Source organism: Pleurodeles waltl, unplaced genomic scaffold, assembly GCF_031143425.1.
Source record: "Pleurodeles waltl isolate 20211129_DDA unplaced genomic scaffold, aPleWal1.hap1.20221129 scaffold_225, whole genome shotgun sequence".
Lineage (NCBI taxonomy): Eukaryota > Metazoa > Chordata > Amphibia > Caudata > Salamandridae > Pleurodeles > Pleurodeles waltl.
Genome location: NW_027149931.1, coordinates 267,971 through 279,878, shown reverse-complemented (window position 1 = coordinate 279,878; position 11,908 = coordinate 267,971). Strand labels below are relative to the sequence as shown.

Genomic DNA, 11,908 nt, shown 5'->3' with positions numbered 1-11,908 from the left:
TGATATTTTATACTTCATATTAAATGGCATCTGCACAAGCAGGCCGAATATAGCTATCACTCTCAATAGAGCTAAGGAAGGCGAAACACTGGGCAGGGAATGGGATCAAAAGAGTGGCCGGAGAAGGCATGAGACTACCTGTCTGGCACTCCTGCCACTTGTGCACCCCAGCTCTCGAGAAGACACATGTCGAGTAATAGCCAAGGAGATTGGGAAAGAACTTCAGTTATCATCTCGCCAGTAAGTTCCATCTGAGGTATCAGATGCATGAAGGAAGTAGCCTTATTGGGGCGTCTGACAGTGTCATTATTTTCCTAAAGTGTCATAACTGCATTCTTTTACAACCTCCTTTTTGATTTTCTCTGGCCAGGAACATGAACTTTATAATAGTGCCTTTGAGTCACGTCAGTATGCAGGTATGGACCGAGTGTATTTTTTGCAGTAGAACGGATAGGCAAAGATGGGAAGGCAGTGGAGCAGAGTGAACTGAGGGAAAGAAAAAGACTGCTGTGAGAGTGAGAACCTCAGCTTAAGTGGCAGCCACCCCTCGTGAGTAGTCGTGGCCGAGTGGTTAAGGCGATGGACTCGAAATCCATTGGGGTGTCCCCGCGAAGGTTCAAATCCTGCCGACTACGTCGGTGCTCTTTCACAATGATGTGTTAGGTTTTTCCTTGGATGCCTCCTTTCCCAGGAATAAGCATGTATTGTTCAACAACGTTGAGAGCACAGGTAAAACAAAGACAAGAATGTGAAACAATGCACTGTGCAATGCCAGCATGAAAACTCTCAAGGAGTACGCTGCCCAGGCCTACAGCTTCTCAGACACTGTATCTGTCTATTTTGGGGAGCTGCAGAGAAGCCTTGCCTGTGCTTTTCGAGCCTGCTGTCTGGGGTGAGTGCCTGGATAAATTGTTGTTGGGAAGGACAAGGCAGCTAGCTCCTCTACAGGGGTCAATTTAGGAGGTTGGTGGGAAGCACAGGAAGGGGCAGGAAGGAAGCTCTCTGCTGTTGCTTCTCGGCCTAGGCAGAGCTGCAGGTGTGGTTAAAAAGGATTGGCGTTTGGCCAGGTCCCAGACCACAGTGCAACCTAGGGCAACAAGAGAGGTGAGGCTACTGAGGCCCTTACCCTGAGCCTTCTGACCCCACCGCCCCTTTGGCCCCGATCGGCCAAAACCTCTCTTTAAGGGCTAAAGGTGATTATTATATATGCCTGAGTAACTTAGGGTCCCTCGCATAAATGGACTCCTGCTGAAGGAGCTCGCCTTTGCTTTGGGACTGGCCCAACACGGCCTTGCTCTCCTCAACAAACCTGCCACCAGCCAGGAGGCTGAATGGCTTGCAGAAGGACACTCCCAGGTATGCCCAAGCACTTCATTTGCATAGAGACTACCCTCTCTTGGGCCCGCCTCCACTCACCTATTAAGTAATGTGGCTAGAATATCAAGACAGAAAGAGGAGCAGGGCCTGACAGCCTTTCAAAGGCTCAACTGAGGTGCTGGGCTGACGGCTGGGATCACCAAAGCCTGGGATGACTCCAATATGGAAGCAGAAGCCTTAGGGCAAACAAAGGTCAGCAGTTGATGTGCTGTAAAGAAGAAGGGCTGCAGAGGGCCTCAGCAAAGCCTTCGGAATACTTGTGGATTGGCAGGAGTGCCTATATTTGTTTTTTGAGAAGCACCTTGCCAGTGCAAAGGATTGCTGAGGAAGAGGAAGGAGCAGAGCGGAATGACTGGAGCCAGTGAGGTTGCCTGTGAAGACATGAAGGGCTATGTTGAAAGGGGCACCGCTTGCAGAGCCAAGTAGTCGTTACCAAGTGGTTAAGGCGATGGACTAGATATCATTTGCCGTCTCCACGAGTATGTTCAAATCCTGCCGACTACGTCAGATGACATTTTTGGGATTCCTCTTCAGGGCCTCCTGCGTGGGAGAACAAGGGAGCAGCCTCTATGCAAAGCAGTCAGTAAAACAGAATATGAAGCAAAGACCATTAAAGCCACAGAAGAAAGATATGAACCCAGGCCAAATGCATCCTGCTCCCCCTCCCTCACCTGTCAGGCACTAGTCTGCAGAGAAACTGAACACGCCCACTCTCCTCCAAGGAGAATTCAGCTCAGGAAACGCCTAGCCACAGGCCCTAGATTGGACGAGGCACTTCTTTTCATACCTGTAAAGACCAACCCGTCTCTCTGTGGAGTCCATTCATGGCCTCCAAGACAGAAGTTTTGCCATGGTGCCTATCGTGGCTGCCATCTCCCTGACGTTAAAGCTACCACCTCTTCCGGCCTGATTTTTTCCCCCCGTCTCAAAACATGAACATACAAGGAGTGCTAATTTCACATGCATGCCTGCTTTTAGCTTGAGACGCTTTAGAAAGTCTTCTGTGGAATAGGAATGATGTATAGGAGAGCAGGGAAAATGGTCCAGTGAACGGAAAGAAAAAAGACTACGGATGGAGGTAAAGTGCCCTGTTGAGATTCACTTGTGTGGGTAGTTGTGGCCGAGTGGTTAAGGCGATGGACTAGAAATCCATTGGGGTATCCCCGCGCAGGTTCGAATCCTGCCAACTACGCTGTCCCTTTTGTGAACAGTATTTTCCCATAATTCTTTGAAATACCTTCTGGCATAAATGCGGGCTCCAAAAGCAGGACTAATAGGGTCAGCGGCCTGGGAGGGCTCAAACTTTTGCCATTGTGGCCTTCCTCTCTAGAAAAGGACTGCTTCTGTCCAGAGGCTAGACCGCCAGCAGAAATAGAAACGAGCTATGTTGAAAATGGACCATAGCTTTAAGCAAGTAGTCGTGGCCGAGTGGTTAAGGCGATGGACTTGAAATCCATTGGGGTCTCCCCGCGTAGGTTCAAATCCTGCCGACTACGTGCTACTTCACCTTTGGTGATATTTTATACTTCATATTAAATGGCATCTGCACAAGCAGGCCGAATATAGCTATCACTCTCAATAGAGCTAAGGAAGGCGAAACACTGGGCAGGGAATGGGATCAAAAGAGTGGCCGGAGAAGGCATGAGACTACCTGTCTGGCACTCCTGCCACTTGTGCACCCCAGCTCTCGAGAAGACACATGTCGAGTAATAGCCAAGGAGATTGGGAAAGAACTTCAGTTATCATCTCGCCAGTAAGTTCCATCTGAGGTATCAGATGCATGAAGGAAGTAGCCTTATTGGGGCGTCTGACAGTGTCATTATTTTCCTAAAGTGTCATAACTGCATTCTTTTACAACCTCCTTTTTGATTTTCTCTGGCCAGGAACATGAACTTTATAATAGTGCCTTTGAGTCACGTCAGTATGCAGGTATGGACCGAGTGTATTTTTTGCAGTAGAACGGATAGGCAAAGATGGGAAGGCAGTGGAGCAGAGTGAACTGAGGGAAAGAAAAAGACTGCTGTGAGAGTGAGAACCTCAGCTTAAGTGGCAGCCACCCCTCGTGAGTAGTCGTGGCCGAGTGGTTAAGGCGATGGACTCGAAATCCATTGGGGTGTCCCCGCGCAGGTTCAAATCCTGCCGACTACGTCGGTGCTCTTTCACAATGATGTGTTAGGTTTTTCCTTGGATGCCTCCTTTCCCAGGAATAAGCATGTATTATTCAACAACGTTGAGAGCACAGGTAAAACAAAGACAAGAATGTGAAACAATGCACTGTGCAATGCCAGCATGAAAACTCTCAAGGAGTACGCTGCCCAGGCCTACAGCTTCTCAGACACTGTATCTGTCTATTTTGGGGAGCTGCAGAGAAGCCTTGCCTGTGCTTTTCGAGCCTGCTGTCTGGGGTGAGTGCCTGGATAAATTGTTGTTGGGAAGGACAAGGCAGCTAGCTCCTCTACAGGGGTCAATTTAGGAGGTTGGTGGGAAGCACAGGAAGGGGCAGGAAGGAAGCTCTCTGCTGTTGCTTCTCGGCCTAGGCAGAGCTGCAGGTGTGGTTAAAAAGGATTGGCGTTTGGCCAGGTCCCAGACCACAGTGCAACCTAGGGCAACAAGAGAGGTGAGGCTACTGAGGCCCTTACCCAGAGCCTTCTGACCCCACCGCCCCTTTGGCCCCGATCGGCCAAAACCTCTCTTTAAGGGCTAAAGGTGATTATTATATATGCCTGAGTAACTTAGGGTCCCTCGCATAAATGGACTCCTGCTGAAGGAGCTCGCCTTTGCTTTGGGACTGGCCCAACACGGCCTTGCTCTCCTCAACAAACCTGCCACCAGCCAGGAGGCTGAATGGCTTGCAGAAGGACACTCCCAGGTATGCCCAAGCACTTCATTTGCATAGAGACTACCCTCTCTTGGGCCCGCCTCCACTCACCTATTAAGTAATGTGGCTAGAATATCAAGACAGAAAGAGGAGCAGGGCCTGACAGCCTTTCAAAGGCTCAACTGAGGTGCTGGGCTGACGGCTGGGATCACCAAAGCCTGGGATGACTCCAATATGGAAGCAGAAGCCTTAGGGCAAACAAAGGTCAGCAGTTGATGTGCTGTAAAGAAGAAGGGCTGCAGAGGGCCTCAGCAAAGCCTTCGGAATACTTGTGGATTGGCAGGAGTGCCTATATTTGTTTTTTGAGAAGCACCTTGCCAGTGCAAAGGATTGCTGAGGAAGAGGAAGGAGCAGAGCGGAATGACTGGAGCCAGTGAGGTTGCCTGTGAAGACATGAAGGGCTATGTTGAAAGGGGCACCGCTTGCAGAGCCAAGTAGTCGTTACCAAGTGGTTAAGGCGATGGACTAGATATCATTTGCCGTCTCCACGAGTATGTTCAAATCCTGCCGACTACGTCAGATGACATTTTTGGGATTCCTCTTCAGGGCCTCCTGCGTGGGAGAACAAGGGAGCAGCCTCTATGCAAAGCAGTCAGTAAAACAGAATATGAAGCAAAGACCATTAAAGCCACAGAAGAAAGATATGAACCCAGGCCAAATGCATCCTGCTCCCCCTCCCTCACCTGTCAGGCACTAGTCTGCAGAGAAACTGAACACGCCCACTCTCCTCCAAGGAGAATTCAGCTCAGGAAACGCCTAGCCACAGGCCCTAGATTGGACGAGGCACTTCTTTTCATACCTGTAAAGACCAACCCGTCTCTCTGTGGAGTCCATTCATGGCCTCCAAGACAGAAGTTTTGCCATGGTGCCTATCGTGGCTGCCATCTCCCTGACGTTAAAGCTACCACCTCTTCCGGCCTGATTTTTTCCCCCCGTCTCAAAACATGAACATACAAGGAGTGCTAATTTCACATGCATGCCTGCTTTTAGCTTGAGACGCTTTAGAAAGTCTTCTGTGGAATAGGAATGATGTATAGGAGAGCAGGGAAAATGGTCCAGTGAACGGAAAGAAAAAAGACTACGGATGGAGGTAAAGTGCCCTGTTGAGATTCACTTGTGTGGGTAGTTGTGGCCGAGTGGTTAAGGCGATGGACTAGAAATCCATTGGGGTATCCCCGCGCAGGTTCGAATCCTGCCAACTACGCTGTCCCTTTTGTGAACAGTATTTTCCCATAATTCTTTGAAATACCTTCTGGCATAAATGCGGGCTCCAAAAGCAGGACTAATAGGGTCAGCGGCCTGGGAGGGCTCAAACTTTTGCCATTGTGGCCTTCCTCTCTAGAAAAGGACTGCTTCTGTCCAGAGGCTAGACCGCCAGCAGAAATAGAAACGAGCTATGTTGAAAATGGACCATAGCTTTAAGCAAGTAGTCGTGGCCGAGTGGTTAAGGCGATGGACTTGAAATCCATTGGGGTCTCCCCGCGTAGGTTCAAATCCTGCCGACTACGTGCTACTTCACCTTTGGTGATATTTTATACTTCATATTAAATGGCATCTGCACAAGCAGGCCGAATATAGCTATCACTCTCAATAGAGCTAAGGAAGGCGAAACACTGGGCAGGGAATGGGATCAAAAGAGTGGCCGGAGAAGGCATGAGACTACCTGTCTGGCACTCCTGCCACTTGTGCACCCCAGCTCTCGAGAAGACACATGTCGAGTAATAGCCAAGGAGATTGGGAAAGAACTTCAGTTATCATCTCGCCAGTAAGTTCCATCTGAGGTATCAGATGCATGAAGGAAGTAGCCTTATTGGGGCGTCTGACAGTGTCATTATTTTCCTAAAGTGTCATAACTGCATTCTTTTACAACCTCCTTTTTGATTTTCTCTGGCCAGGAACATGAACTTTATAATAGTGCCTTTGAGTCACGTCAGTATGCAGGTATGGACCGAGTGTATTTTTTGCAGTAGAACGGATAGGCAAAGATGGGAAGGCAGTGGAGCAGAGTGAACTGAGGGAAAGAAAAAGACTGCTGTGAGAGTGAGAACCTCAGCTTAAGTGGCAGCCACCCCTCGTGAGTAGTCGTGGCCGAGTGGTTAAGGCGATGGACTCGAAATCCATTGGGGTGTCCCCGCGCAGGTTCAAATCCTGCCGACTACGTCGGTGCTCTTTCACAATGATGTGTTAGGTTTTTCCTTGGATGCCTCCTTTCCCAGGAATAAGCATGTATTATTCAACAACGTTGAGAGCACAGGTAAAACAAAGACAAGAATGTGAAACAATGCACTGTGCAATGCCAGCATGAAAACTCTCAAGGTGTACGCTGCCCAGGCCTACAGCTTCTCAGACACTGTATCTGTCTATTTTGGGGAGCTGCAGAGAAGCCTTGCCTGTGCTTTTCGAGCCTGCTGTCTGGGGTGAGTGCCTGGATAAATTGTTGTTGGGAAGGACAAGGCAGCTAGCTCCTCTACAGGGGTCAATTTAGGAGGTTGGTGGGAAGCACAGGAAGGGGCAGGAAGGAAGCTCTCTGCTGTTGCTTCTCGGCCTAGGCAGAGCTGCAGGTGTGGTTAAAAAGGATTGGCGTTTGGCCAGGTCCCAGACCACAGTGCAACCTAGGGCAACAAGAGAGGTGAGGCTACTGAGGCCCTTACCCAGAGCCTTCTGACCCCACCGCCCCTTTGGCCCCGATCGGCCACGATCGGCCAAAACCTCTCTATAAGGGCTAAAGGTGATTATTATATATGCCTGAGTAACTTAGGGTCCCTCGCATAAATGGACTCCTGCTGAAGGAGCTCGCCTTTGCTTTGGGACTGGCCCAACACGGCCTTGCTCTCCTCAACAAACCTGCCACCAGCCAGGAGGCTGAATGGCTTGCAGAAGGACACTCCCAGGTATGCCCAAGCACTTCATTTGCATAGAGACTACCCTCTCTTGGGCCCGCCTCCACTCACCTATTAAGTAATGTGGCTAGAATATCAAGACAGAAAGAGGAGCAGGGCCTGACAGCCTTTCAAAGGCTCAACTGAGGTGCTGGGCTGACGGCTGGGATCACCAAAGCCTGGGATGACTCCAATATGGAAGCAGAAGCCTTAGGGCAAACAAAGGTCAGCAGTTGATGTGCTGTAAAGAAGAAGGGCTGCAGAGGGCCTCAGCAAAGCCTTCGGAATACTTGTGGATTGGCAGGAGTGCCTATATTTGTTTTTTGAGAAGCACCTTGCCAGTGCAAAGGATTGCTGAGGAAGAGGAAGGAGCAGAGCGGAATGACTGGAGCCAGTGAGGTTGCCTGTGAAGACATGAAGGGCTATGTTGAAAGGGGCACCGCTTGCAGAGCCAAGTAGTCGTTACCAAGTGGTTAAGGCGATGGACTAGATATCATTTGCCGTCTCCACGAGTATGTTCAAATCCTGCCGACTACGTCAGATGACATTTTTGGGATTCCTCTTCAGGGCCTCCTGCGTGGGAGAACAAGGGAGCAGCCTCTATGCAAAGCAGTCAGTAAAACAGAATATGAAGCAAAGACCATTAAAGCCACAGAAGAAAGATATGAACCCAGGCCAAATGCATCCTGCTCCCCCTCCCTCACCTGTCAGGCACTAGTCTGCAGAGAAACTGAACACGCCCACTCTCCTCCAAGGAGAATTCAGCTCAGGAAACGCCTAGCCACAGGCCCTAGATTGGACGAGGCACTTCTTTTCATACCTGTAAAGACCAACCCGTCTCTCTGTGGAGTCCATTCATGGCCTCCAAGACAGAAGTTTTGCCATGGTGCCTATCGTGGCTGCCATCTCCCTGACGTTAAAGCTACCACCTCTTCCGGCCTGATTTTTTCCCCCCGTCTCAAAACATGAACATACAAGGAGTGCTAATTTCACATGCATGCCTGCTTTTAGCTTGAGACGCTTTAGAAAGTCTTCTGTGGAATAGGAATGATGTATAGGAGAGCAGGGAAAATGGTCCAGTGAACGGAAAGAAAAAAGACTACGGATGGAGGTAAAGTGCCCTGTTGAGATTCACTTGTGTGGGTAGTTGTGGCCGAGTGGTTAAGGCGATGGACTAGAAATCCCTTGGGGTATCCCCGCGCAGGTTCGAATCCTGCCAACTACGCTGTCCCTTTTGTGAACAGTATTTTCCCATAATTCTTTGAAATACCTTCTGGCATAAATGCGGGCTCCAAAAGCAGGACTAATAGGGTCAGCGGCCTGGGAGGGCTCAAACTTTTGCCATTGTGGCCTTCCTCTCTAGAAAAGGACTGCTTCTGTCCAGAGGCTAGACCGCCAGCAGAAATAGAAACGAGCTACGTTGAAAATGGACCATAGCTTTAAGCAAGTAGTCGTGGCCGAGTGGTTAAGGCGATGGACTTGAAATCCATTGGGGTCTCCCCGCGTAGGTTCAAATCCTGCCGACTACGTGCTACTTCACCTTTGGTGATATTTTATACTTCATATTAAATGGCATCTGCACAAGCAGGCCGAATATAGCTATCACTCTCAATAGAGCTAAGGAAGGCGAAACACTGGGCAGGGAATGGGATCAAAAGAGTGGCCGGAGAAGGCATGAGACTACCTGTCTGGCACTCCTGCCACTTGTGCACCCCAGCTGTCGAGAAGACACATGTCGAGTAATAGCCAAGGAGATTGGGAAAGAACTTCAGTTATCATCTCGCCAGTAAGTTCCATCTGAGGTATCAGATGCATGAAGGAAGTAGCCTTATTGGGGCGTCTGACAGTGTCATTATTTTCCTAAAGTGTCATAACTGCATTCTTTTACAACCTCCTTTTTGATTTTCTCTGGCCAGGAACATGAACTTTATAATAGTGCCTTTGAGTCACGTCAGTATGCAGGTATGGACCGAGTGTATTTTTTGCAGTAGAACGGATAGGCAAAGATGGGAAGGCAGTGGAGCAGAGTGAACTGAGGGAAAGAAAAAGACTGCTGTGAGAGTGAGAACCTCAGCTTAAGTGGCAGCCACCCCTCGTGAGTAGTCGTGGCCGAGTGGTTAAGGCGATGGACTCAAAATCCATTGGGGTGTCCCCGCGCAGGTTCAAATCCTGCCGACTACGTCGGTGCTCTTTCACAATGATGTGTTAGGTTTTTCCTTGGATGCCTCCTTTCCCAGGAATAAGCATGTATTATTCAACAACGTTGAGAGCACAGGTAAAACAAAGACAAGAATGTGAAACAATGCACTGTGCAATGCCAGCATGAAAACTCTCAAGGAGTACGCTGCCCAGGCCTACAGCTTCTCAGACACTGTGTCTGTCTATTTTGGGGAGCTGCAGAGAAGCCTTGCCTGTGCTTTTCGAGCCTGCTGTCTGGGGTGAGTGCCTGGATAAATTGTTTTTGGGAAGGACAAGGCATCTAGCTCCTCTACAGGGGTCAATTTAGGAGGTTGGTGGGAAGCACAGGAAGGGGCAGGAAGGAAGCTCTCTGCTGTTGCTTCTCGGCCTAGGCAGAGCTGCAGGTGTGGTTAAAAAGGATTGGCGTTTGGCCAGGTCCCAGACCACAGTGCAACCTAGGGCAACAAGAGAGGTGAGGCTACTGAGGCCCTTACCCTGAGCCTTCTGACCCCACCGCCCCTTTGGCCCCGATCGGCCCCGATCGGCCAAAACCTCTCTATAAGGGCTAAAGGTGATTATTATATATGCCTGAGTAACTTAGGGTCCCTCGCATAAATGGACTCCTGCTGAAGGAGCTCGCCTTTGCTTTGGGACTGGCCCAACACGGCCTTGCTCTCCTCAACAAACCTGCCACCAGCCAGGAGGCTGAATGGCTTGCAGAAGGACACTCCCAGGTATGCCCAAGCACTTCATTTGCATAGAGACTACCCTCTCTTGGGCCCGCCTCCACTCACCTATTAAGTAATGTGGCTAGAATATCAAGACAGAAAGAGGAGCAGGGCCTGACAGCCTTTCAAAGGCTCAACTGAGGTGCTGGGCTGACGGCTGGGATCACCAAAGCCTGGGATGACTCCAATATGGAAGCAGAAGCCTTAGGGCAAACAAAGGTCAGCAGTTGATGTGCTGTAAAGAAGAAGGGCTGCAGAGGGCCTCAGCAAAGCCTTCGGAATACTTGTGGATTGGCAGGAGTGCCTATATTTGTTTTTTGAGAAGCACCTTGCCAGTGCAAAGGATTGCTGAGGAAGAGGAAGGAGCAGAGCGGAATGACTGGAGCCAGTGAGGTTGCCTGTGAAGACATGAAGGGCTATGTTGAAAGGGGCACCGCTTGCAGAGCCAAGTAGTCGTTACCAAGTGGTTAAGGCGATGGACTAGATATCATTTGCCGTCTCCACGAGTATGTTCAAATCCTGCCGACTACGTCAGATGACATTTTTGGGATTCCTCTTCAGGGCCTCCTGCGTGGGAGAACAAGGGAGCAGCCTCTATGCAAAGCAGTCAGTAAAACAGAATATGAAGCAAAGACCATTAAAGCCACAGAAGAAAGATATGAACCCAGGCCAAATGCATCCTGCTCCCCCTCCCTCACCTGTCAGGCACTAGTCTGCAGAGAAACTGAACACGCCCACTCTCCTCCAAGGAGAATTCAGCTCAGGAAACGCCTAGCCACAGGCCCTAGATTGGACGAGGCACTTCTTTTCATACCTGTAAAGACCAACCCGTCTCTCTGTGGAGTCCATTCATGGCCTCCAAGACAGAAGTTTTGCCATGGTGCCTATCGTGGCTGCCATCTCCCTGACGTTAAAGCTACCACCTCTTCCGGCCTGATTTTTTCCCCCCGTCTCAAAACATGAACATACAAGGAGTGCTAATTTCACATGCATGCCTGCTTTTAGCTTGAGACGCTTTAGAAAGTCTTCTGTGGAATAGGAATGATGTATAGGAGAGCAGGGAAAATGGTCCAGTGAACGGAAAGAAAAAAGACTACGGATGGAGGTAAAGTGCCCTGTTGAGATTCACTTGTGTGGGTAGTTGTGGCCGAGTGGTTAAGGCGATGGACTAGAAATCCCTTGGGGTATCCCCGCGCAGGTTCGAATCCTGCCAACTACGCTGTCCCTTTTGTGAACAGTATTTTCCCATAATTCTTTGAAATACCTTCTGGCATAAATGCGGGCTCCAAAAGCAGGACTAATAGGGTCAGCGGCCTGGGAGGGCTCAAACTTTTGCCATTGTGGCCTTCCTCTCTAGAAAAGGACTGCTTCTGTCCAGAGGCTAGACCGCCAGCAGAAATAGAAACGAGCTACGTTGAAAATGGACCATAGCTTTAAGCAAGTAGTCGTGGCCGAGTGGTTAAGGCGATGGACTTGAAATCCATTGGGGTCTCCCCGCGTAGGTTCAAATCCTGCCGACTACGTGCTACTTCACCTTTGGTGATATTTTATACTTCATATTAAATGGCATCTGCACAAGCAGGCCGAATATAGCTATCACTCTCAATAGAGCTAAGGAAGGCGAAACACTGGGCAGGGAATGGGATCAAAAGAGTGGCCGGAGAAGGCATGAGACTACCTGTCTGGCACTCCTGCCACTTGTGCACCCCAGCTGTCGAGAAGACACATGTCGAGTAATAGCCAAGGAGATTGGGAAAGAACTTCAGTTATCATCTCGCCAGTAAGTTCCATCTGAGGTATCAGATGCATGAAGGAAGTAGCCTTATTGGGGCGTCTGACAGTGTCATTATTTTCCTAAAGTGTCATAA

At 49.6% G+C, this 11,908-nt stretch overlaps 12 non-coding genes across 12 annotated transcripts; all 12 read left to right on the top strand.

Moving 5' to 3' along the window:
* Positions 1-553: 553 nt before the first annotated feature.
* Positions 554-635, top strand: TRNAS-CGA (transfer RNA serine (anticodon CGA)). Its single transcript has one exon. It is a non-coding gene; the product is annotated as a tRNA-Ser (tRNA).
* Positions 636-2,487: 1,852 nt separating this feature from the next.
* On the top strand, positions 2,488-2,569 carry TRNAS-AGA (transfer RNA serine (anticodon AGA)). Its single transcript has one exon. It is a non-coding gene; the product is annotated as a tRNA-Ser (tRNA).
* A 222-nt stretch (positions 2,570-2,791) lies between these two features.
* Positions 2,792-2,873, top strand: TRNAS-UGA (transfer RNA serine (anticodon UGA)). The gene has a single exon. It is a non-coding gene; the product is annotated as a tRNA-Ser (tRNA).
* A 570-nt stretch (positions 2,874-3,443) lies between these two features.
* TRNAS-CGA (transfer RNA serine (anticodon CGA)) lies at positions 3,444-3,525 on the top strand. The gene has a single exon. It is a non-coding gene; the product is annotated as a tRNA-Ser (tRNA).
* A 1,852-nt stretch (positions 3,526-5,377) lies between these two features.
* TRNAS-AGA (transfer RNA serine (anticodon AGA)) lies at positions 5,378-5,459 on the top strand. The gene has a single exon. It is a non-coding gene; the product is annotated as a tRNA-Ser (tRNA).
* Positions 5,460-5,681: 222 nt separating this feature from the next.
* TRNAS-UGA (transfer RNA serine (anticodon UGA)) lies at positions 5,682-5,763 on the top strand. Its single transcript has one exon. It is a non-coding gene; the product is annotated as a tRNA-Ser (tRNA).
* Positions 5,764-6,333: 570 nt separating this feature from the next.
* Positions 6,334-6,415, top strand: TRNAS-CGA (transfer RNA serine (anticodon CGA)). The gene has a single exon. It is a non-coding gene; the product is annotated as a tRNA-Ser (tRNA).
* Positions 6,416-8,277: 1,862 nt separating this feature from the next.
* TRNAS-AGA (transfer RNA serine (anticodon AGA)) lies at positions 8,278-8,359 on the top strand. Its single transcript has one exon. It is a non-coding gene; the product is annotated as a tRNA-Ser (tRNA).
* A 222-nt stretch (positions 8,360-8,581) lies between these two features.
* Positions 8,582-8,663, top strand: TRNAS-UGA (transfer RNA serine (anticodon UGA)). Its single transcript has one exon. It is a non-coding gene; the product is annotated as a tRNA-Ser (tRNA).
* A 570-nt stretch (positions 8,664-9,233) lies between these two features.
* On the top strand, positions 9,234-9,315 carry TRNAL-CAA (transfer RNA leucine (anticodon CAA)). The gene has a single exon. It is a non-coding gene; the product is annotated as a tRNA-Leu (tRNA).
* A 1,862-nt stretch (positions 9,316-11,177) lies between these two features.
* TRNAS-AGA (transfer RNA serine (anticodon AGA)) lies at positions 11,178-11,259 on the top strand. Its single transcript has one exon. It is a non-coding gene; the product is annotated as a tRNA-Ser (tRNA).
* Positions 11,260-11,481: 222 nt separating this feature from the next.
* TRNAS-UGA (transfer RNA serine (anticodon UGA)) lies at positions 11,482-11,563 on the top strand. The gene has a single exon. It is a non-coding gene; the product is annotated as a tRNA-Ser (tRNA).
* Positions 11,564-11,908: the final 345 nt, after the last annotated feature.